The sequence below is a fragment of the Carettochelys insculpta genome, chromosome 32 (genome assembly GCF_033958435.1).
Source record: "Carettochelys insculpta isolate YL-2023 chromosome 32, ASM3395843v1, whole genome shotgun sequence".
Taxonomy (NCBI): domain Eukaryota; kingdom Metazoa; phylum Chordata; order Testudines; family Carettochelyidae; genus Carettochelys; species Carettochelys insculpta.
In genome coordinates this window covers 9,695,311-9,718,164 of record NC_134168.1, presented here as the reverse complement: position 1 = coordinate 9,718,164, position 22,854 = coordinate 9,695,311, and the positions used below count along the sequence as shown (strand labels likewise).

The 22,854-nt window shown below is 47.4% G+C and overlaps 2 long non-coding RNA genes across 2 annotated transcripts; one reads left to right on the top strand and one right to left on the bottom strand.

The window, feature by feature from the left end:
* The first annotated feature begins 4,439 nt into the window (after positions 1–4,439).
* Positions 4,440–11,506, top strand: LOC142005093 (uncharacterized). The gene is made up of 2 exons (XR_012643072.1): positions 4,440–4,719; positions 9,528–11,506. It is a non-coding gene; the product is annotated as an uncharacterized LOC142005093 (long non-coding RNA).
* Positions 11,507–19,040: 7,534 nt separating this feature from the next.
* Positions 19,041–22,579, bottom strand: LOC142005110 (uncharacterized). Its single transcript, XR_012643073.1, has 3 exons — positions 22,258–22,579; positions 20,663–20,821; positions 19,041–20,019 (listed from the first exon to the last, which is right to left on the bottom strand). It is a non-coding gene; the product is annotated as an uncharacterized LOC142005110 (long non-coding RNA).
* Positions 22,580–22,854: the final 275 nt, after the last annotated feature.

Here is a 22,854-nt window from a genome sequence, read left to right as displayed (position 1 = left end):
GTCTTTGATGCTCATCAGGAGGATCACTCTAATTCTATGTTGGACATTCTCAGCTATTCTTCTTTTGCTAAGATGCTTAGCCCATCCTTATCTTCTAAATCTACCATCACCAGTACTTCTTTGGTTGTGTTCTGATTAAATCTTTGGGTTTTCTTATTGCATTGCTTCATCGTGCACTTAGTACAGGTAAGGCAGGAGTTAATGAGCACATACACGATAACAAATATAACAATAATGATTATCAGGTATTTCAGTAAGATTTTTAAGCTTCCTTCAAACCATCCTGCAACATCTGGGAGCCAATTCCATGGGTCCCATGTTTGGACCTCACCGGCCCTTTTAAACACTTCGATTGCTGATTTTATTTTTGAGAGATCTCGTTCTATAATACCTGATTTATTAACATAGGAAAAGCAGGAAGGGATAACAATAGTATAAACTTCTACTTGCTGAGTTCGGACCAAGTCCAGTGCTTGTCAATTTTGAAAGTCTAGTCTAGCTATGGAATCCGTTTCCTTTCCTAGGGACTGGACAGCCTCAGCGGTGGCATTAAAGCTCTGTTCTAATACTCTAGAGATGTTGCGAACTGCTCATTCCAATTCATTAACCCCCAAGCCTGGTAATATAGCATGCACCATGGAATGAAAAACAGTGGGCCAATGGGTTAATATCATTGGGTGCATCACTCCTTGCTCTGTGTATGAAACTGCCTAAGCTTGTAATAGTATCTGCCTGGAAATGCTCAACTAATCCTGCTACTGGGGTCACATAGCCTATGGTGCACCTGCCCTTCCACCCCGGTGGTAAGGCCTCATAAGCAAAGTTTCCACAAATGAAAAACATACCAGGCTTGCTGAGGATCAAAGTTAAAAGGTTATCCTTATACCAGGTGCCTTTAATCCTTTTGCCCTGTTTCACGAAGAAAGGATCACATCGCCTATGGAACTGGGGCCATCCAGAGACATTATGGCCCTGCATCAGGTTATATGCAGAAAAAGTGACAAGATGAATTTCTTCTAGGGCTCTGCCAGAGATTAGGGGCTTATTTGAGCAATCAGGTGCTTTCCAGGAATTATTAAATCAGATTCCATTATCCATGATTGGAAACAGGGAATGGTTATACCTATCTCAGGTCTCGTTTACCCATAAGGGGGAGTTAAACTTTCTGGGTTTGATAGTAATGCCGCTCAGAGAAGAAGTATATCTAGGAGTAATGGGGAAGGTGATTGGTATCCTTGAGAGAAATTTCCTTAATCAGCTGGGTTGGTGACCCACTGTCCATCATCTGACTCTAGCCATGACCACATATATTTTCTGCGACCCACCCCAGGTCCTTACCAGTGCCAATTTCTTTTCAAAACGCAATGGATACACAGTCCTGGATGGATGTAGTGCTTGAGTTAGGGGTATCCCTGAGGCACTCAGATTTTTATGCCAGATCTGCCTGTTTCCAGAGGCCTATGTACTCCTCGCTGTGCAGTTTCATTCTGGGCATTCACCCACTACCCTTTAGAATACTGATTACCAGTAATTCTGAAATTTCGGGATTTTGCCCAAAGGGAGGCAGGAGTTGGGACAAACTGTAATGAGCCTCCACTAAGCTGTTCACATACCCAACAGTCCCTTGCGTTGGGGAGGGACACACTTTCCTGCAGGGCCTCCCGATAAGGGTGGGGAAAGTTATATGCTAAGGCTTGTCTTACTAATAGGAGAAGGACAACAATCCCCATCTTATTATAGTATCTTAAATCTCAAAAATAGAAAGGATAGTAACAGCACAGTAACTTGGAAGCAAATAGCACAACAGTTTCCTGAGTTAAGCTCAGTCATTCAGTATTGTTTGGCTTGCCTCTACAGGCACTCTGAGATTTTGTAGTCTCTTAATTCACTCAGTACTGCAGGGAGTTTCCTTTTTGTGAGAATTACAGGGTGCTTGGCTCACCTGTAGGTCTTTGGTGGCACAGTCCTACTTCTCAGGTTATATCTTGAAGCTGCCAGTGGAGGCCTGTCTGGTAGCAGTCTGGCTTGGGAGTCTGCCTCCTCGGTCCGCTGAACATCGTCCTCAGGTGATTCCTCCAGGGAGGGGTCCTGGGTGACAGGGTCAATCAGCTCTGCTGGGTCTACAGTTCGGCGTACGTAACTCGCGTGGATCCACAAGGGGTGCTCCTTCACTGCTGTGTGGGTGCCGAGCAGCACTTGGAATGGTCCTTCCCACTGGGCTGCCAGGCAGTTCTTTCTGCAATGTTCTGTCACGAGCACGTAGTTACCTGGTTGGATTTTGTGGCACGGTACATCAGTAGGTACTGGGAGGGCTTCTTTCACCTGCAAATGTTAGCTGGAAGCAAGCTTAGTTATTTGGATAACAAATTCAGCCAGAGAGTCAAACTCCTCACTTCAACTTTTTCAACTCTAGGGGGTGATAGTCTTTGGCTGACTCATGGCAGTGGGACTATTTCATGGGGTGTGAGGTTGTGTTTTCTATGAAGTGTATTTCTTAGATGCATTAGCACTAAGGGTAGGGCTTCTGGCCACTTCAGTCCGGTGTCAGCACACATCTTTCCAAACCGTTGTTTTATGTCAAGGTTCCTTCCTTCTGTGTGGCTGCTGGCCGGTGGGTGGTATGGGGTATGGATATGCTCAGACACATTTAAAGCCTTGCAGATGGCAGTCGTAAGGGATGCAGTGAAGTGGCTTTCTCGGTTAGAATCAATTCGTAAGGGCACACTGAATCTAGGAATGAGCTCAGTCAATAACGTCTTAGCTACAGTCACGGCATCTGCTTTTCTGCAAGGGACACATTCAATCCAGCCACTAAACAAACACACTATAACAAGACAATCGTGGTAGGTCATACATTTTGGAAGTTCAATAAAGTCTACTTGCAAATACTGAAATGGTCCTTCTGGCCATGGGGTGGTGCTTGGAGCCATAGTTTCTCCTCCTGCAACATTCAACTGCTTACAGATCACACATGAATTAGATATCCTTGCAGGTTCTATGTGCATGCCTGGGGCGTACCATTGTTTTTGGGTCTGTGAGGTCACCACCCTTTTGCTCATGTGTGTCATCTGTTCAGACACCTGAGCAAGCTGTCGTGTAAGAGATCTCGGGGCGACGTGGAGGCCATCAGGTGCAACTAGGATCCCTGCTGGGGATAAGGAGCAGCCTGCTTTCTCCTAAAGATTTCTCTCTGGAGATTGAGCGGCTGTTTGGAGTTCTATCAGGTCCTGCAAAGAAACAGGGAGAGACAGAGAGACCAGAATCTGAACGGGAGCCGGAGGTCCATGTGCTGCTGCATGTCTGGCCGCAGCATCAGCACTTGCATTCCCCTAGAAACAGGACTGGTGGCACCTGTGTGAGCCAGGCAATGGGGAATAGAGAGGGATGTGGGGAGCTGAATGGCATCAAGGAGTTGGGAGATAAGGGGACCATGGGAGATAGCAGAGCTGGAAGAGGAAAGGAAACCTCGTTGTTTCCGAATTTGTCCTGTTGCATGACAGACAGAGAAAGCATATTCTGAGTCAGTGTCAACAGCAGCAGACTGTCCGGAAGCCAGGAGGCAAGCAGGGTTTAAAGAGATAAGTTCAGCTGCTTGAGCTGATCCGATACCTGGAAGAGAAAAGGCTTCTAAAACATCCATATCTGAAACCACGGCATATCCAGCCTCTCGTTCACCAAATGGATTTCTTTTACATGACCCATCAGTGTACAATACCAGATCTGCAATTTCCAGGGGTTGGTCAGACAAATCTTGGCGAGGCTTAACACAGTGTTCAAACAATTCTTCACAGTCATAGGTGTGAGGTTCACCATCAGCCGGCAAAGGAAAAAGAGTCGCTGGGTTAAGTACATTACATCTTTGAATGAGAACATTCGGGGAAGAAAGGAGAACATTCTCATATGGCTCTGCCTCTGAACAGACAGATGCTGGGTGCAGTGTCGCTGCAAGCGAGCAGAGACAACATGGGGGACCTGGAAGATAACACTGTGACCTAATCAAAACAAAAAGCAGTCAAGCAGCACTTTAAAGACTGGCAAAATGGTTTATTAGGTGAGCTTTCATGGGACAGACCCACTTCTTCAGACCATCGTGTGGGGCAAAAAGAAAAAAGAAAAACTGCTGTAGGGGTTAAAATTTTTACTTTTCCACAATAACCAGACCCCACTCTGTGAGAGGATATTACGGGGTCATCTGCACCTCTTTGATGTTGTTACCTTGCCACTTAGAGACAATTTAGGCTAAAGACTCCTTTGTTTTGGTCAACATGTACCTTTGTTGGGTAAACTGAAGTCAGCAGAGCTGGTGTTTGCAGACAGATCTCAGAATAACTTAGCTGAGACTTTGGTATGTTAAAGAAGACAATTAATTACCAAACTATCTAAACAAACTGTATAAAAGGGCCTGAAAACTGATTCTCAGGGCTCCCACTTCTCTGGAAGCTGGCAGCCTGCAGATATGCAAAGAAACTTTCCTTTTGGATCTCTCTCTTGCCTCACTGCTTTGACCTCCAGCCTTGGACCTTTGGGGAACTCTGTACCCCAGGGTAAAGTGGCTTCCCCGACAATTTGGCGACCACGAAGGGACGGCTTGGAACTCCAGCTGGAGAGGCTGACGACGGGGAAGAGGATCGGGCCACAGCGCGCACCTAAAGGGTGAGGGATCCATTTAAAATCCCGGGTCCGCCTCCCTGTTCTCCTCGCTGGCTGAACCGGTTGGCGGTAAGAGTCATCTTTCCTTCCTAAATTTTCTCCAGGAGGCTCGAGAGAGATTTAAAAGGTTGGGTATAGCCAAAATAGGGGTTGGGTTGTTGCTGACTGACTGGTGGCGAGTCCAAGCGCATGGTTTTGAGTGAGTGAAGTCCGGAATAGAACCGCATCCGCACCGGCGCTGTCAGTGCTACTGAACAGCTGCCGAAAGCAAGGGTGGTTTCTCTCCGGCGCGTGACAAGTGTGAGTGAAGCTGAGAGTTTGTCTGGACTCCCACACTGTCCTTGGAGAGGGTAGTGTTGCTGGACGCCTGTGCTGCCCTTGGAGAGGGTAGCACTGCTGGGCTCCTGTGCTGTCCTTGGACAGGACAGTGCTAACATGGGTGGGAATGCTCCCTCCAGTTTGTCTCCAGCTCAGGGGAAAGGCACCTCACAGCCTGGGACTCCCTTGTCTCAGATGATAAGAATTTACAGTCAGCTTGGGAAATTGCCGGCAGGTTTGAAACGTAGGAGACTTAAGAAATTGATGGACATTTGGAATGGCTCTACTTATGGGAATCCCCGAAAATAGTGGCCACTAGAGGGCAGTTTTGATTTGGAAAAGCTTGCCCACCTTCGAGGTTTCCTGGAGGAAACACATCCTAACCAGATGGTATATTGGTACCTCTGGCAGGATGTGGCAGAAAAGAAAAAGAACCAAAGCATAATGGCTAGCCAAAAAGACTCTATTGAGAAGCTGCAGCAACAATTGGCTACTCTAAAGAAACAGCCCGATTCCCCAGAATCGCCGTCTGCGTCCCCACTCTACTCAGCAACGGCACAATTATATCCTCAGTTGCCTGAGAATAAGGCTACCCCAGCCCCAATCCCTGACCCGCCAGAGGACCTTTTGGACATGTGGACAGGCTGGCTATTGCCACCCCTGCCTCCCACACATCCATCCCCTCCACCAGATCAGACTGCTTCTTCCTCACGAATAAACCAGACACTGTCTAATCAGCCAGAACAGCCCCCATCTCTGCGCCAGGTTGAAGTATCCCTCACCTGACTTAAACCAGACCATCCTGATATGATCTTTGTACCCATGAAGCCTCTTAAGGAACATACTCTTCAGGAGTTGATTAATAGCCTTAACCTTATCTTGCTTCAAGCTGGTTGGAAGCCAACTGGAATCCACACTGACAGAAACACTGTTGCAATCGCGAAGGGTGCTCGCCCATCTAAAGTTTCCTTGGAGCAATGCTACTTCCCGACCTTATTTAAGAACTCACAAGAGTTGTCACCAGCCACCAATATTTCTGATCAGGGAAACTCATCACAAGTCATACAGGCTCCCCTTAGAATGTTTCCAGGGGCTTCAGGAGAGGCTCCACAGCGAATCCATGCACCATGGACTGCTGCTGCTATTTTAAATTTTAAGAGTATTTTGCCTCCTTTCCGAGAGGAAGTACAAAGGCTTATTAACATTGATAACCCCACGCATCGGGACATGGACTGGCTCTTAAGAGGTAATCTGCCTCCACATAATTATGCAGCTTTAATTCGGCAGGCTCAATTAGCAGCCCCACATCATGAGGGTGCTCAATGGCCAAATGGTCCTCTCCCTGGCCCCCCCACTAACGATAATGAGCAAAATGTTTTAAATAATGACTTGAAGGGACTCCTTAATGCAATCACTGAGGTTGTCCCAGTGCGGCAGGACTGGTCAAAAATACAAGCTGTAAAGCAAAAGCCAGATGAACCTCCTGTCTCATACACTGAACGCCTCCTGTCTGCCTTTCGAAAATTCTCCTAAATTGACCCAGAAGTGGAAGGTAATCGTCCCATTATTATTGCAGTTGTAGTGGACAATCTCCTCCCTGAAATCAGACAGGATTAAAAACAACATTCTAGGCTGGAGAGAGAACACAATCCTTCAAATTCAGGGGGCAGCTACACAGTTTTGGGAAAACTTGCAAGCTGACAAAGCAAAGAAAAAGGAATTAAAAACAACTCTCACGGCCATGCAAATTGCAAATCTGCAGAAAAAGAAAAACCCTAAATGGCGCCCAACTAGTGCACCACCGCCACCTAGAAGTCAAAGCTTTATTCCTTTTTCTGGCCAACCTAACTTTCTCCAAAAAAACCAGCAACGTTCACTATCTCAGCACCGGGGACCCCTAAGAACTGGGGAGTGCCATTACTGTGGGAAAAATGGCCACTGGAAAAATGAATGCCACAAGTGCCAGCAGGACATGGCACAAGAAAATCGGGGTCTCTTACAACACCAGAGCAAACTCAGTCCTGCTGCTGCTCTCTGGCCTGATCCCCCAAGCAGCCAAGATCTGCTTCCACAGCCTAACCCACGTGTTAGCCACTTGGGAACTGATCAAAATTATGCCTGTAATTATTGACAACGCTGTGAGGTCCTCACATTACCCCGTCAGACTTCCCCACAAGTTCCTGAACCTTTCATTTCAATAACTGTGAATGGACAACCCCACACATTTTTGGTTGACACTGGGGCTACCCTTTCTACTCTAAAATAGTCTGAAACCTCCCTCAAAAAAACTCCTTCTGTGATTAATGCTGTGGGAATTGGAGGTCAATGTATTCCTCATCCAGTCTCAGAAACCACGTCAGTGACTGTTGGACCCTTATCAGCTGAGCATTCTTTCCTGTTATCTCCCAGTTCTCCTGTAAACCTTATGGGACGTGACTTATTGTGTAAATTGGGAGCAAACCTCTACTGTAGAGAGGAAGGGATATTTCTTGACCTTCCTCCCTATCAGACTCCAACTTTGATGGCATTACTGCTCTCAGTGGAATTTAATAAGGCCTCAGGACATGCACCCCTCCTGGACCTCTCGGATATCCCAGAGACATTGTGGGCAGCCCATGCAAATGAAGTTGGGTTGCTAGCCTCTGCAACACCAGTGCAAATAACATACAAACACAATAAGCCTTTCCCAAGGGTACCCCAGTATCCGTTGTTGAGGGAGGCAGAAGAGGGCGTTAAGCCTGTAATCTCTTCCCTTCTTGAACAAGGGATACTTGTTTACACAACCTCACCATGTAACACACCTATACTACCTGTGAAAAAGGAAGGAAAATTTAATAACCAGGGTAAACAAATCTATAGGTTTGTGCAAAACCTGAGAGCCATCAACAAATCTGTAATCCCCAGGTTTCCAGTAGTACCTAACCCTGCTACTATTCGTTCCTGTGTTGCACCCACATCTAAATGGTTATCTGTAATAGATTTATGTTCTGCCTTCTTCTCTATTCCAGTGCATGAGGATTCCCAGTTCCTCTTTGCCTTTTCTTTTCAGGGTCGTCAGTTAACCTGGACACGTCTTCCCCAAGGTTATTGTGAAACCCTGTTTTCTCAGTTTCTGAAAGCTGATCTTGATTCCATAACTCTCCCCTGTGGGTCTGCACTAGTTCACTATGTGGATGACGTGTTAATTGCCAGTGAGACTGAGGAAGAATGTAGAACTGATACTTTGCATGTGTTAAAATGCCTGGCTGAAAGAGCTCATAAGGCCTCCAAAGCCAAATTGCAATTTGCTAAACAACAGGTTCAGTAGTTGGGACATTTACTTTCAGGAGATGGCCACCAGTTAACACCTGAGGGAATCTCACAAGTACTCTCCATTCCTCGCCCATTAACCAAACGTCAGGTACGCAAATTTCTGGGTGCTGCTGGATATTGCAGACAATGGATTCCTAATTTTTCTGTGCTCACCAGACCCCTGACTGAGCTACTCTTAGATGCAGCCTCTGATCCTGTGGAATGGTCTCCAGATTGCGAATTTGCCTTCCTTTCTCTTAAAACTCTTCTCCCGCAGCCCCCAGCACTTGGGCTACCCGACTATCTGAAACCTTTTACCCTATTTTGTCATGAGCAGGATGGAATTGCATCAGGGGTTCTCTGCCAACCCTTTGGGTCCATACTCCGCCCAGTAGCTTATTTTTCAGCAACCCTGGATTCAGTAGCCCGTGGGTTTCCACCCTGCCTACGAGCAGTTGCAGCTGCTGCTGAATTACTTGAAAAAGCTCAAACTTTCACATTAGGACACAGTGTTATCCTACAGGTTCCCCACGCTGTCTCTGCTCTCTTGCAGCGACACCGCACCCAGCATCTGTCTGTTCAGAGACAGACCCGCTATGAAAATGTTCTCCTTCCTTCTCCAAATGTTGTCATTCAAAGGTGTAATGTGCTTAACCCAGCTACTCTTTTTCCTTTACCCTCTGATGGTGAACCTCATATCCACGACTGTGAAGAGCTGCTTGAACACTGTGTTAAGCCTCGCCAAGATCTGTCTGATCAACCCCTGGAAAATGCAGATCTGGTATTGTACACCGATGGGTCATGTCAAAGAAATCCATTTGGTGAACTAGACACTGGGTGTGCCGTGGTTTCAGATAATGATGTTCTAGAAGCATTTTCTCTCCCAGGTATCAGATCAGCTCAAGCAGCTGAATTTATCGCTTTAACCCGTGCCTGTCTCCTGGCTTCTGGACACTCTGCTGCAATTTACACTCACTCAAAATATGCTCTCTCTTTGTCATGCTACAGGACAAATTTGGAAACAGCGAGGTTTCCTCACCTCGTCTGGCTCTGCTGTCTCCCATGGTCCCCTTATCTCCCAACTTCTCAATGCCATTCAACTCCCTATGTCCCTCTCCATTACCCATTGCCCGGCTCACACAGGTGCCACTGATCCTGTTTCTATGGGCAATGCAAGTGCTGATGCTGCGGCCAGACATGCAGCAGCACATGGACCTCCGGCTCCTTTTCAGATTCTGGTCTCTCTTTCTCTCCCTGTTTCTTTGCAGGACCTGATAGAGCTACAGAAGGCTGCTCCACCTGCAGAGAAAAATCTCTGGGATAAAGCAGGCTGCTCGTTATCCCCAGCAGGGATCATGGTTGCACCTGACGATCGCCCGGTTGCCCCGAGATCTCTTACACAACAGCTTGCTCAGGTGTCTCACCAGATGACACAGATGAGCAAAAGGGGGGTGGCCTCACAGATCCTAAAACAATAGTATGTCCCAGGCGTGCACACAGAAGCTGCAAGGATATCTAATTCATGTATGACTTGTAAGCAGTTTAATGTTGCAGGAGGAGAAACTACAGCTCCAAGCGCCACTCCATGGCCAGAAGGACCATTTCAGTATTTGCAAGTAGACTTTATTGAACTTCTGAAATGTATGATGTATCAGTATTGCCTTGTTATAGTGTGTTTGTTTAGTGGCTGGATTGAGTGTTTCCCTTGCAGAAAAGCAGATGCTGTGACTGTAGCTAAGAAGTTGTTGACTGAGATCATTCCCAGATTTGGTGTGCCCTTACACATTGATTCTGACCAAGGGAGCCACTTCACCGCGTCCCTTATGACTGCTATCTGCAAGGCTTTAAATGTCTCTCAGCAGTTCCATACCCCATACCACCCACAGGCCAGCGGCCACACAGAAAGAAGGAACCTTGACATAAAACGGCGGTTAGGGAAGATCTGTGCTGACACCGGACTGAAGTGGCCAGAAGCCCTACCCTTAGTGCTAATGCATCTTAGAAATACACCTAATAGAAAACACAACCTCACACCCCATGAAATAGTCCCACTGCCATGAGTCAGCCAAAGACTATCACCCCCTAGAGTTGTAAAAAGTTTAAGTGAGGAGTTTGACTCTTTAACCGAATTTGTTATCCAACTAACTAAGCTTGCTCCCAGCTTACATTTGCAGGTGAAAGAAGCCCTCCCAGTACCTACTGATGTACTGTGCCACAACATCCGACCAGGTGACTACGTGCTTGTGAAGGAACATCGCAGAAAGAAATGCCTCGCATCCCGGTGGGAAGGACCATTCCAAGTACTGCTTTTCACCCACACAGCAGTGAAGGTAAAGGAGCGCCCCTCGTGGATCCACGCAAGTCACATACGCCGAACAGTAAAGCTGGCACAGCTGATTGACCCCGTCACCCAGGACCCCTCCCTGGAGGAATCACCTGAGGACGAGGTTCAGCAGACCGAGGAGGCAGACTCCCAAGCCAGACTCCTGCCAGACAGGCCCCCACTGGGAGCTTTAAGATACAAACTGAGAAGTAAAACTGTGCCACCAAAGAACTGCAGGTAATCCTAACACCCTGTAACTTTCATAAAAAGGAAACTTCCTGCAGTATTGAGTGAATTAAAAGACTACGAAATCTCGAAGCGTGCCTGCAGAGGCAAGCCAAACAATACTAAATGACTGAGCTTTACTAAGGAGACTGTTGTGCTTACTGATTACTGTGCTACTACTATCCTTTCTGTTTTAGAGCTTTAAGATACTATAATAAGATGGGTTAAGTATCTTAGCAGAAGAAGAACACCTAAGATTGTCTAAAATAGAATTAGAGTGATACTCCTGTGGAGTATCAAAGGGGGGATTTGTGGGGGAAAAAGGAAAAAGAAAAACTGCTGTAGGGGTTAAAATTTTTACTTTTCCACAATAACCAGACCCCACTCTGTGAGAGGATATTAGGGGGTCATCTGCACCTCTTTGAAGTTCTTACCTTGTCACTTAGAGACAATTTACCCTGAACACTCCTTTGTTTTGGTCATCATGTACCTTTGTAGGGTAAACTGAAGTCAGCAGAGCTCGTGTTTGCAGACAGATCTCAAGATAACTTGGCTGAGACTTTGGTATGTTAAAGACGCCATTTAATTACCAAACGATCTAAACAAACTGTATAAAAGGGCCTGATAACTGATTCTCAGGGCTCCCACTTCTCTGGAAGCTGGCAGCCTGCAGATATGCAAATAAACTTTCCTTTTGGATCTCTCTCTTGCCTCACTGCTTTGACCTCCAGCCTCGGACCTTTGAGGAACTCTGTACCCCAGGGAAAAGTGGCTTCCCCGACAATAGCCAGACCAGTACAGACTCAATATTGAAGGCACAGAGAACCAAAAACAGTAAGCAAGAAGGACAAATCAGAAAAAGATAATCAAGGTGAGCAAATCAGAGAGTGGAGGGGTGGGGGGGAAGGTCAAGAATTAGATTGAGCCAAGTATGCAGACAAGCCCCTGTAGTGACTCAGAATGTTCCCATCACGATTTAAACCAAGTGTTAATGTGCCGAATTTGAATATAAAAGCCAGCTCGGCCTAATGTGATAGGTTGAGCTTGTTCAAGTAATTCAGCAGCAGCTGCAACTGCTCACAGGCAGGGTGGAAACCCACGGGCTACTGTGTCCAGGGTTGCTGAAAAATAAGCTACTGGGCAGGGTGTGGACCCAGAGTGTTGACAGAGAACTCCTGCTGCGATTCCGTCCTGCTCATGACAAAAATAGGGTGAAGGGTTTACTATAGTCAGGTAAATCAAGAGCTGGGGGCTGCGAGAGACGGGTTTTGAGGGAAAGGAAAGCAGATTCACAGTCCGGAGACCAGTTCGCAGGACCAGGTGCTGAGTCTAAGAGTAGCACAGTAAGGGGTCGGGTGAGTCCAGAGAAATTAGGAATCCATTGTCTGTGCTGCCTCCTCCTCGAGGTGGCACAGTGGCAGTTCGTGCCCGGTGTGCAACACTGGCCCAATAACACACCGAGAGTGGAAGAGATTAACCTAAGTACTGTATTTGTTATACCAAAATAGCGTGGAAGGGGGATATATTCCACAAAGCCTGCCCACCTTACAACAAGAAGTGAGCAATACTTATACCTCCTCTCCTCTTTTGTTCACCCCCCTCGCAACAAACCAGGGGAGAGCTTCTCATAATTCCCTTATCCACTCCTCCAGCTCAAACTGAATTCCTACTGCTCATTTGACATTCCGCTTGGTAATTCCCTATGGAGCAGGAGGTAAAGTTCCTATAGATTATGAACAGAAGGTAAGTTACAGGGAGGTAGAGTTATTCAGTCGTATAGAACATGAACAGGATTTCATTAACAGAACAATGCTGAATATCATGAGAATATGAAGGAGGATTCACTAACAATGCTGAATTGAACTTCATGGGAACATCAGTAGGCATTCATTTACAAAACAATGTTTCTATGAGAACAGAATATAACATTCCCCCTGCCACCATCTGCAATATCCTGAAGCACCCATGAATTTGGGGACCTGACGTTTGGTTAATGGGCGAGGAACGAAGAGTACTTGTGAGGTCCGCTCAGGTGTTAAGTGGCGGCCATCTCCTGAAAGTAAATGTCCCAAGTACTGATCCTGTTGTTTTACAAATTGCAATTTGGCTTAGGAGGCCTTGTGACCCCTTTCAGCTCGGCATTTTAACACATGTAGAGTATCAGTTTCACATCCTTCCTCAGTCTCACTGGCAATCAACACATCATCAACATATTGAACCAGTTCAGATCCACAGGGGAGAGATATGGAATCAAGGTCAGCTTTCAGAAACTGAGAAAAGAAAGTAGGGCTTTCACAGTAATCTTGGGGAAGACGTGTCCAGGTTAACTGATGACCCTGAAAAGAAAAGGCAAAGAAGAATTGGGAATCCTTATGCACTGGAAGAGAGAAGAAGGCAAAACATAAGTCTGTTACAGAGAACCATTTAGATGTGGCTGGAACAGAGGTAAGAATAGTAGCAGGGTTAGGTACTACTGGAAACCTGGGATTACAAACTTGTTGATGGCTCTCAGGTCTTGCACCAACCTATGGACTTGTTTACGCTGGTTATCAAATTTTCCCTCCTTTTTCACAGGGAGTATAGGTGTATTACATGGTGAGGTTGTATAAACACATATCCCTTGTTCAAGGAGGGAAGAGATTACAGGCTTAACGCCCTCTTCTGCCTCCCTCAACAACGGATCCTGGAGTACCCTTGGGAAAGGCATGTTGTGTTTGTGTGTTATTTGGACTGGTGTTGCAGAGGCTAGCAACCCAACTTCATTTGTGTCGGCCGTCCACAATGTCTCTGGGATATCTGAGATTCCGCTGAGAGTAGTAATGCCATCAAAGTTGGAGTCTGATAGGGAAGAATGTCAACAAATATCCCTTCCTCTCTACAATAGAGCTTTGCTCCCAATTTACACAACAAGTCACGTCCCAGAAGGTTTGCAGGAGAACAGGGAGAGAACAGGAAAGAATGTTCAGCTGACAAGGGCCCAGTAGTCACAGGTGTGGTTTCTGAGACTGGAGGGGGAATACACTGACCTCCTATTCCCACAACATTCATCACAGAAGAAGCTTTTTGGCGGGAGGTTTCAGATGGTCTAAAAGAAGAAAGGGTAGCTCCAGTGTCAAGGAAAAATGTGTGGGGTTGTCCGTTCACAGGTATTGAGATAAAAGGTTCAGGAACTTGTGGGGAAGTCCGAAGAGGTAATGTGAGGACCACACGGCACTGTTAATAATTACAGGCATAATGTTGGTCCTTTCCCAAGCGGCTAACACGTGGGGATAGTCTGTGGAAGCAGATATTGACTGCTCGGAGGATCAGGCCAGGGAGCAGCAGCAGGACTGAGGTGTCTCTGGTGTTGTAAGAGACCCCGATTTTGTAGTGCCATGTCCTGCTCGCATTTGTGGCATTCATTTTTCCAGTGGCCATTTTTGCTGCATTAATGACACTGCCCAGTTCTTAGGGGTCCCTGGGGCTGAGCTAGTGAGCGTTGCTGTTGTTGTTGGGGAAAGTTCAGTTGGCCAGAAAATGGAATAAAGTTTCAGCTCCTAGGTGACGACGGTGCATAAGCTGGGCTCTGTTTAGGGTTCTGCTTTTTCTGCAGATCTGCTAGGCCATGAGAGTTGTTTCTAATTCCTTTTTCTTTGCTTTGTCAGCTTGCAAGCTTTCCCAAAACTGCATTGCTGCCCCCTGAATGTGAAGGATTGTGTGCTCTGTCGAAACTACAACGTTATTTTTAATCCTGTCTCTGATTTCAGGGTGGAGATTGTCCACTACAACTGCAATAATAATGGGACGATTACCTTCCACTTCTGGGTCAATTTGGGAGAATTTTCGAAAGGCAGACAGGAGGCGTTCAGTGTATGAGACAGGAGGTTCATCTGGCTTTTGCTTAACAGCTTGTATTTTTGACCAGTCCTGCCGCACTGGGACAACCTCTGTAATTGCATTAAGGAGTTCCTTCAAGTCATTGTTCAAATCATTTTGCTCATTATGATTAGTGGGGGGGTGGATCAGGGAGAGGATCATTCGGCTGTTGAGCACCCTCATGATGTGGGGCTGCTAACTGAGTTTGCCGAATTAAAGCTGCATAGTCATGTGGAGGCAGATTACCTCTGAAGAGCCAGTCCATGTCCCGATGAGCAGGGTTATAAATGTTAATAAGCCTTTGTACTTCCTCACGGTATCCTTGGGGGTCGTCTTGGACAGGAAGCAAAATGCTCTTCAAGTTTAAAACGTCAGCAGCAGCCCATGGGATGTGGATCCGCTGTGGAGCCTCTCCTGAAGCCCCTGGAAACATACTAAGGGGAGCCGCTATGACTTGTGATGAGTTTCCCTCATCAGAAATATCGATGGCTGGTGACAACTCTTGTGAGCTCTTACATAAAGTCGGGAAGCAGCGTCGCTGAAAGGAAACTTCAAATGGGCGAGCAGCCTTCACAGGTATAACAATGTTTGTGTCCGTGCAAATTCCGGTTGGCTTCCAGCCAGCTTTAAGCAACTCAGGGTTCAAGCTAGGAATCAACTCCTTAAGAGCATGTTCCCTTAGGGGCTTAATGGCTGCATAAATCATATCAGGATGGCCCGGCTCAAGTGGGGTGAAGGGTGCTTCTCTCTGGCGCAGAGATGGGGCCTGCTCTGATTGATTAGACAGTGTCTGGCTTATTTGTGCACAAGCCGCCTCATCTGGTGGAGGCGGTGGATGTGTGGGAGGCAGGGGTGGCGGTAGCCAACTGTGCAGAGATCCAGAAAGTCATCTGGCAGGTCAGGGACTGGGGCTGGCGCAGCCTTATTCTGAGGCAACTGAGGATATAATTGTGCCATTGCTGAGTAGAGTGGGGGGCACAGACGGTGATTCTGGGGAATCGGACTATTTCCTTAGAGTACCCAATTGTTGCTGCAGCTTTTCAGTAAAGTCTTTCTGGCTAGCCATTATGCTTTGGTGGTTCTTCTTTTCTGCCACATCCTCCCAGAGGTACCAACATTCCATCTGGTTAGGATGTGTTTCCTTGAGGAAACCTCTAAGACAGGGAAGCTTTTCCAAATCAAAAATGCCCTCTAGTGGCCACTGTTTCCAGGGATTCCCGTAAGCATAGTCATTCCAAATGTTCATCAATTTCTTGTCTCCTAAGTTTCAAACCTGCTGGCAATTTCCCTAGCTCACTGTAAGTTCTGATCATCTGAGACTAGGGAGTCCCAGGCTATGAGATGCCTTTCCCCTCAGTTGGAGACCATCTCGAGGGAGCATTCCCACCCATGATAGCACAGTATCATGTATCACTTGGATTCCCACCCATCCAAGGACAGCACAGTAGCCCAGCAGCACTACCCTCTAAAAGGGGAGCACAGGCGTCCAGCAACACAACCCTCTCCAAGGACAGTGTGGGAGTCCAGACAGACTGTCAGCTTCACTCACACTTCTTAGGTGCCGGGGAGAAACCTCCCTTGCTTTCAGCAGCTGTTCAGTAGCACTGACAGTGCCAGTGCAGCTGCGGTTCTGTTCTGGACTTCACTCACTCAAAACCATGCGCTTGGACTCGCCACCAGTCAGTCAGCACCAACTCAATACCTTATGTTAGCTTTTCCCAACATTTTAAACCTCTCTCAAGCCTCCTGGAGAAAATTTTGGAACTAAAGATGACTCTTACCGCCAGCTGGTTCAGTCGGGGACGAGAAATGGGAGGCGAAAAAGGAGATTTTAAATGGATCCCTTACCCTTCAAATGCGTGCTGTGGCCCTATCCTGTTCCTCATCATCGACCTCTCCAGCTGGAGTTCCAAGCGATCGTGCTCACAATGCCAGTTATTGAGGAAGCCACTTTCCACTGGGGTACAGTGTCCCACAAAGGTACGAGGCTGGAGGTCAAAGCAGCGAGGCAAGAGTGAGACCTAAAAGGAAACTGTTTTGGCATGCACGCAGGCTGCCAGCTTCCGAAGAAGTGGGAGCCCTGAGAATCAGTTCTCAGGACTCTCTCTCTCTGAACTTGAAATTATCATCAACGAACAGGCATCCACACAAGACCCCACAGTTCGAAACTTTACCAGTGCCAGACAAGATATCTATAAAACACACTTCCTCTAGCTACAAAAAAGAAGAGAGAATAAATTTTCTTCATTACTTCATTCCTCAGGATACTTCAACCACAATAACAGTAGCTCAACCAACAACGACGTTAACCTCTCAAACTACCAACTCAGCCCCCACAGAGGAGTCTCTCTTATCCCGGGGTCTTTCCTTCTGCCCTACTTCCCCCACGAACTTAATACAATTCTGTGGGGACCTTGAAGCCTTCTTTCGCTGCCTCCGTTTAAAGGAATTTTTCCAGCACACCTAGGAACAACAGTATGACTCTCTCGATCCCCCCTACCAACAACAAAAGAAGAAGAACTCTACGTGGACTCCCGCTGAGGGTGGTAGTGAAAGTCTGGACTTCTACGTACACTGCTTCCGCAACAGTGCTCAGTCTGACATTATACAAAAACAATGCCAAAGGAGACCCAAGCTCAACTACGCTGAACGCTATGCTGTCCAGAGTCTCAAAAAGAACCAAGACAGCATAATCAAACCAGCTGACAAAGGGGGTGCTATTGTCATCCTGAAGAAGTCAGACTAGGAACAGGAGGCAGCCAGACAACTCTCCAACACCACATTTTACAGACATCTCTCCGCTGATCCCACTTTGGAATTCTAAAGGAAATTACAACAACTACTGAAGGAACTTCCTGCTGCTACTCGGGACCTCATTAACTCACACACACCATCTGAGCTGCAGCTTGGATTATTCTATTTACTTCCCAAAATCCACAAACCTCGAAACCCTGGACACCCGAACATTTCAGGTATTGGCACCCTTACCACCGCACTAGCCAGTTACGTGGACTCCCTCCTCAAATCCTATGCCACCAACGCTCCCAGCTATATCCAAGATACCACTGAGTTCCTGAGGAAATTACAAAATATCAGAAAAGTTCCTGATAACGCCATCCTTGCCACAATGCATGTAGAGGCTCTCTACACTAATATTCCACATAAAGATGGATTACAAGCAATCAGGAATACCATCCCTGATGCCACCACAGCCAATCTGGTGTCTGACCTCTGTTACTTTCTTCTCACACACAATCATTGCTGTTTTGGGGACAATTTATACCTCCAGATTAGTGGAACTGCTATGGGCACCCGCATGGCCCCACCACATGCTCATATATTTATGGCTCACCTGGAATGACGATTCCTCAGCTCTCGTCCCCTATTACCACTCCTCTACTTAAGATACATTGATGACATCTTTATGATTTGGACCCATGGGACAGAGGCTCTAGAAGAATTCCACAGAGACTTTAACAATTTACAGCCCACCACCAACTTATGCCTCGATTACAACATGCAAGAGATACATTTCCTGGACACTACAGTACTAATCAAGGATGGCCTGATCAGTACCACACTGTACTGAAAACCTACTGATCGCTATACTTAGCTACACCCTTCCAGTTTCCATCCTGCACACGTCACTAGATCCATTCTTTACAGTCAAGCTCTTAGGTATAATCGCATTTGCTCTGATCCAACTGACAGACACCAAAAAGTACAAGAACTTTACCAAATATTCATAAACCTCAATTACCCACCAGGAGAAGTAAAAAACCAATTGACAGGGCCAGACGCATACCCAGAAAGCAGCTACTCCAAGATCAGCCCAAAAAAGCCAAGAACAGAACACCACTGGTCATCACTTACAGCCCCCAACTCAGACCACTGCAACGAATTAGTAAAGACCTACAACCTAATCTTAATCAGGATGCTACTCTCCAGAAGGCCCTGGGTGACATGCCTGTTCTCTCCTACAGACAACCTCCCAACCTCACGAGGATCCTTACTAACAGCCACAGTCTATACCCCGGGAACACCAGTCCTGGAACCTTTCCCTGCAACAAAGCCCGCTGTCAGCTTTGTCCACATATCTTCTCTGGAAACACCATCACTGGACCTAACCAGGTTACTCACAGAATCACTGGCACTTTCTCATGCTCCTCTACTAACATCATATATGCCATCATGTGTCAACAACGCCCAGATGCTTTGTATATTGGACAGACTTCTAACTCCCTTAGACAAAGGGTCAATGGACACAAAACAGACATTAAAACACTCCAGATCCACAAACCACTTAGTCAATATTTTAATGGAATGGGCCATTCTGTCAATGACCTCAAGGTATGTGTGTTATTGAAAAGAAATTATCGCTCCTTCGTAGAAAGGGAAGCGGACGAATTGACATTTATATTCAAAGTCGGAACATTAACACATGGTTTAAATCAGGATGTGAACTTTCTGAGTCACTCTAGGGGCTTGTCTGCATACTTAACTCAATCTAATTCTTGATCTTCCCCCCCCACCCCTCCACCCTCTGATTTGCTCACCTTGATTATCTTTTTCTGATTTGTCCTCCTTGCTTACTGTTTTTGGTTCTCTGTATCTTAAATATTGAGTCTCTTCTGGTCTGGATATGGTCTGAAGAAGTGGGTCTGTCCCACGAAAGCTCACCTAATCAACTATTTTGCTAGTCTTTAAAGTGCTACTTGACTGCTTTTTGTTTTGATCAGGACTCTTTATACAGTTTGTTCAGACAATTGAGCAATTAATTGTCTTCTTTGACATATGTAAGTCTCAGAAGAATTGTCCTGAGAAGTGTCTGCAAGCCTCTGGCCACACTGGCTGTGATTTCTACCTGGAGGTGTGACATAAGGCATAGAAAACAAGCACATGCACGCTTTACATTCTTAGCAACTACCTGAGAAACAACAAAATGTTTCCACATTTGTGGAGTACCAACACAGATATTAAGAAAGTCCTTGTAACTGAGTCCAGAAATTCCTTTCGGGAGAGGGCGTCAGCTGCCTTATTTGAGACTCCTGAAATGTGCTGGACGTCAAGGTCAAAGTCTTGGAGTGCCAAACTCCACCGAAGGAGTTTCTTTTTGGTTCTTTTGATTGAACGAAGCCATTGAAGAACAGAATGGTCAATCTGAAGATGGAAGCGCCGTCCCCAAACATATGGTCTTAGCTTAACTAGCGCATATACAATCGCATAGCTCTCTTTCTCTGAGACAGACCAGTGGCTTTCTGTTTCAGACAATCTTTTGCTGAGAAATAGAAGAGGGTGAAGTTGTTGATCTGGTCCTTCCTGCATCAGAATTGCTCCTACTCCCCACTCAGAAGCATCTGTGGTAACAACAAAAGGCATATCATAGTCTGGGATCCTCAGCACAGGCTCAGACATCAGAGCCATCTTGAGCTGGTTAAAAGCTTCCCAGAGGTGTTTCATTGCCCTGCCACGGAATTGGTCCCAGAATCAGTGAGGATCTCTGAGGGCCAACCTACCCTGGCAAAGATATCTGTCAGTGCCTGGGCCATGTTCCTACCTGTCATGCTGCCTAGGACCACGGCTTCCAGCCATCGGGTGGCAAAGTCCACTAGGGTCAATATGAACTGTTTCCCTCTGGGGGTTTTCTTCTGGAATGGACCCGTAATATCCACAGCTACCCACTGGAATGGGACCTCTATGATGGGGAGTGGTTGGAGGGGTGCCTTGATGCGGTCTCGGGGCTTCCCCACCTACTGGCACATCTTGGAAGTACGGACATAGCTAGTGGCGTCCTGGCCCATCCCCTCCCAATAGAATGACCTTCTCAACCAGGCTTTCGTTCAGCTCACCCCAGCATGGCCACTAGGATGATCATGGGCTAACCTTCAGAGCTTTTCCTTGTACTTAGTAGGGACCACCAACTGTCTCTGAGGATGCCAGTCCTCTTGGTGCCTATGGGAAAGGGACTCCCGGTATAAAAGTCCTCTTTCTACCACAAACCTGGTTCTGTTCGAAGGGCTGAGAGGCAGTGGGTCATTTCTGGCCGCCGTCCAAGATCCTTGGAGCCTCTCATCTCCTTCTTGTTCTGCCTGGAACTGGTCTTAGAGCTGGAGATGTCAGATCAGGTCCCACAAGAGGCAATGTAGGAGCAGAGGGCACCTGTACAGAGGAGGGATCACTTTCTTCAGGGGTATGGGGGAGCATTGTAGATTCAGCTGTCACCGCCGACTCCATGGTGTCCCCTGTGACCAACTCTGACCCTGGCACTGGCTGCGCCACCCCCTCTGGGTCTGGAGACAACCTGGCCTGGGGCTCAGGAACTGGGTCACAGGCCGTGTTTGCAGCTACTGGTCTGAGTTCAGGCATCATCACTGCAGGGTCCAGGGTGTCTGGGTATACAGCCTGATCCCTGGTGGGCTCAGGAGAGGTTTTAGCTGTGGAGGTCTGGTTAGCCTTCCTTCGTGTGACCATTCCCACCCTCTTAAACTGGTTCACATGGTTGGCTAAATCTTCCCCCAGCAGCAGAGGACCAGCGTAGTCATCATGGACTGCAAAAGTCCAAGTCCCTGACCAGACCTCGTACTGCACTGGTAACTAGGAAGTAGGGAGGTCAAAGGGGTTATCCTTGAAGGGTTGAATGGTGACCAGTGTCTGTGGGTCTATGGCCTTGGGGTCCACTAGAGATTGGTGGATCGCTGAAACCTGTGCTCCGGTGTCCCTCCATACAACAATCCCCCACCCTCCCACACTCACAGTCTCCCGCTGCTCTGGGGGGATGTGTGAGACATCGGGGCCTGAGGCTTCTGGAGGCAACCCCAGAGTGATGAGCTGCAGCCTATTGGTACTCTTGGGACAGTTGGCCTTGACATGCCCCATTTCATTCCATTTAAAGCATTGCACCATGGGTGCACCACTGGAGTGGGGAAGGTTCCCAGGGGATGGAATGGAGGGACGAGGGAACCCCAGAGTCTTGCTGGAGGTGTGTCGGGCTCTTCCCTGCAAAGTGGGGGTCTGGATGGTCCCCGGTTGTTGAAGGTCCCTCTCGGACTGCTCTCCTGGCTGCTTTTCCCCCTCAACTCAATCCATTGGGCACTGAGTACTCCTGCCTCTCTCAGGTTTTTCGGTTTTCCATCCAGGATGTAACCTCTAATTTCTCCCGGAACCCCCTCAAGGAACTGTTCCATCTGCATCAGGAGAGATATTTCTTCCTGGGTGTGGGCTCTCTCTCCCGAGAGCCATGTTTCCCAGTTTTTTTAGTACACGACTGGCATGTTTGGGGAAGGGTAAGGTTGGGGTTCACTTGGAGGCCCTGAAGCGACACAGGGCCTGTTCAGGAGGGAGTCCCATCCTGAGTCTGGCCTCTTGCTTAAACAGTTCATAATCTTTCGCCATGTCCCCTGGCAGGTCAGCTGCCACCACTAGTGGAGGACCAGTGATTCGTGATCTTAAGTCCATCATGTACTGACAAGGAGGAATGTGGTACCCATGGCAGGCCCTCTCAAAGTTGAGGAAAAAGTCCTCAACATCATCCCCTACTTGGTACACGGGGAGGCTCCTGGGGGGCAGAATGGTGATGGGGTTGTTGGGTGGAGTACCTGAAACATCCGCCCGCTTAGCTTTTTCCAGTGCAACTTGGGCCTCTAGTTCCGCGCTCCTCGTCTCTGCGGCTATCTCGGCCGGCTTTACTTGTGCACGTCTGTCCTCCATCTGCATGAGGAACTCCATCTCTTTGTCAGTTAGAGTCCGGCCTGCACTTGAGGCATAATCCCACATAGAGACAGCTGGGGAGGGGGAAGTAGGGCAGCTGCCAGCCCCTCCTGCCTCCTCAAGGTCACTTCCCCTTGGACTCATCAGAACATGCTCCTGTTTCCCCTCTCCAGAGTGTGAATCTTCCCTGGAGCTGGACATCTTGCCTTGCTCTGAGGCTGCTTCCACCTCAGGGTGTTGTTTAGGAAGGGTTGGTTTCTCTACGGCTACTTTGCCTAATCACAAAAGCACGAACTGGGCTCCTTCCCTGCCCTCTTCTAGCTTAACCATCCAGTTGTCCTGAAAGCTAGGAAAAAAAACAAACTCTTTGGGGTGGTCTGTGTGTGGCTAAAAGTTAACCTTCTGTCTGCCCCACCCTGAGGCAGCACAAAAACAAAACAACAAAAACAAAGGGGAAAAAAAAAGAAAAAAATTGCAAATCTTGC